Source organism: Brachionichthys hirsutus, unplaced genomic scaffold (assembly GCF_040956055.1).
Source record: "Brachionichthys hirsutus isolate HB-005 unplaced genomic scaffold, CSIRO-AGI_Bhir_v1 contig_483, whole genome shotgun sequence".
NCBI classification, from domain to species: Eukaryota; Metazoa; Chordata; class Actinopteri; order Lophiiformes; family Brachionichthyidae; genus Brachionichthys; species Brachionichthys hirsutus.
Genome location: NW_027180607.1, coordinates 48330 through 51076, shown reverse-complemented (window position 1 = coordinate 51076; position 2747 = coordinate 48330). Strand labels below are relative to the sequence as shown.

Sequence of the window (2747 nt, the reverse complement as noted above, 5' to 3'; positions counted from 1 at the left end):
TTGTACACATTACACACATCTATCAGCCATATGCAGTATTTATACACATTACACACATCTATCAGCCATATGCAGTATTTGTACACATTACACATCTATCAGCCATATGCAGTATTTATACACATTACACACATCTATCAGCCATATGCAGTATTTATACACATTACGCACATCTATCAGCCATACGCAGTATTTATACACATTACGCACATCTATCAGCCATATGCAGTATTTATACACATTACGCACATCTATCAGCCATATGCAGTATTTATACACATTACACACATCTATCAGCCGTATGCAGTATTTATACACTTTTCAAATGTTCTGCATACTCAGAAAAAAAGTTATATTGTTTTTGCTAAAATTCTTTCTTCTTTTTAGGCCCGAGCCTATCCTAGGCGTAAGGGGCGGGGCTATCGCTTTTGCAACGCAGAAGACGACAAGTTGACGAGCGCAGCTCTTCAACCCTCAGCATCCAACTTTGCCACGAGGACGACCAACACACTCACGCACACACACACCGACACTCAACAGCACACACACACTCACCCTGACACTCAACAGCACACACACACGCAGACACACACTCGTGCTGCTCATCACCTAAAAACCCGCATTAAGGCAGCGGATGCATGATGAGGCACACGCGTAATTGTTCCCTGATTAATGCCTGACAGGCGCGCCTGGCCCCGGGTCACGTCCCACTCCTGTAGCTGCAATATTAGAAATGGTTTTGTTGGATAGAAAAAATCTTCATTTCCTGAGTTTAATTGTAATTGTTCATACAGAACTTGGCATTTATCAGACTTCTTAAAATTGAAATATTAAAACTTGACTAATTTGCAACTCTTTCTTGAAATGTTTGAATTGGCATTAAAATATTTCAAAATCCCAGCAGCAATAAAAAGGTTCAGTCCTGCTGCCAGTCAAAGGATTCACAAAATATTGATTACGAGAAATCTGCCCCCACATGAAAATATTTCAAAGCATTTTTGAACGTTCTTTTATATTGAAGTGTAACTTGGAAGATTATAAATGTTGAAAGTGTTTTATTGTGTTCCTAAAAGTCCGTGTCTTCATTCAGCAGCAGCTTCACCCCGTCAGACAAACTCATCGTCCAGAAGACGTTTGGGGAACCCATACAGGAAGTCAAGCCTGTGCTCCACGGCGACTTCCTGTGGTGCACGGATGACCTGCTTCCTCTCTTCCTCCATGTGGTGCGTTGTCCCACACACACACACACACGCACACACACACACACACACACACACTCTGAAACAAGTCCGTTTTTATCAGTGCTGAGCAGATCTGTTTGCCGCTCTACTCCACAGGATCAGGAATCTGGGAGCTGAACATTGAATGGATCCCAATGTCCTGCAGGGGGAGCTGGTACTCGTGTTCCACACTGCAGGTAGGACCCCCCCCCCCCCTAACGCGGATAATGATCTGACCTGTACTTGCTGCTTACTCTTTGCACATGGGTAAAACACAAAATTCTAATTGCGGTTGATAAATAAATCATCATGGATATATTGCTAAATGATATTTAGAGGGTTGTGCAGTGTTTTTAGCCGATATAATATTCTGCATCGTCCTTTAACCAGCGCTTAATGACTCTGCTACAGGCCAGCAGGAGGCGCCGAGGGAGGAGCGCACGGTCACCGAAAAGATCAGACCGAGGAGCCATTGGAAACTAAACCAGTCCAAACCACTGCCCTCTACTGGAGGACCTGGACACTGCACTGGGGCGAGGCAGTGGGAGGAGAGCGTTGCTCCTTCACATTCTGCCTCAGGACAACAAGAAGCTCTTCACTGATCAGTGTAACGTGGCAGCACACCAGTCCCTAATTTTCACAGTGATGCAGCACGGCGCCCTCTAGTGGACAATTTACAGACCTGCATTATTAGTTACTGTTAAAACATTTTGGTGATGCATGATGACCCCTTTTTCCTTTTTATAATCATCACAAAATTAGCACTTTTCACGACTCGACTGTGTATTCATTCTATTTTCTTACCCGCTTTCTTCTGCCCTCTATCAAGAATTTTCAGGGTTAGAAAGTTACTAACTGTACAAGTAAAAATGTTTAAAATGTTTTATTAGGAAAACTCCTCAAAGTGAACGCCAGTGTTTAAATACTATAAATGATATATTGCTAAATGTTTCACGTGACAGTATTTTAATATGATGACACCATGGTAAATCATTGAGATTATAGCAGGGGTGTCAAAGTCATTTTCTCCGAGGGCCACATCAACATTATGGTTGTCTTCAAAGGGCCAGTTGTAACTAACAAACGTTATTCTTTACAATATCAGAATCTATATTTTTGTTCAGATAAGTGTTCTGTTAGAATTCTCCATTTTCCCTCGGTTCCTTTTTCTCGTATTAGAGGTGTATATTCAATAAAGAGTCAGGATTAAAACATCAAGTCTACTGTGTGTTTTCAGTAATTACAACGTTGTTACGGAAATACAGCGCTGGACTCTTCAACGGACGCGGAAGCGAGACTCTAGAAGAGTCCCGAATGATCTACGGCCATGATCTTTATAGTGGGCATTATCAGTAGCAAGGCCCCAGGGGTGGATGAGATCCGCCCGGAGTCCAGCGCTGAGGTCACCAGAATCCGTACTTGGCTTACGGATAACAAACTGTCACTACATCTTGGTAAAACCGAATAGATTCTTTTTGGGTCTAAACACTCTCTACGTGAGATAAATGTTAATGATTTCAAGGTCAC

At 42.5% G+C, this 2747-nt stretch overlaps 1 long non-coding RNA gene across 1 annotated transcript; it reads left to right on the top strand.

The window, feature by feature from the left end:
- The first annotated feature begins 283 nt into the window (after window positions 1–283).
- On the top strand, window positions 284–2428 carry LOC137916172 (uncharacterized). The gene is made up of 3 exons (XR_011106479.1): window positions 284–1223; window positions 1338–1417; window positions 1632–2428. It is a non-coding gene; the product is annotated as an uncharacterized lncRNA (long non-coding RNA).
- Window positions 2429–2747: the final 319 nt, after the last annotated feature.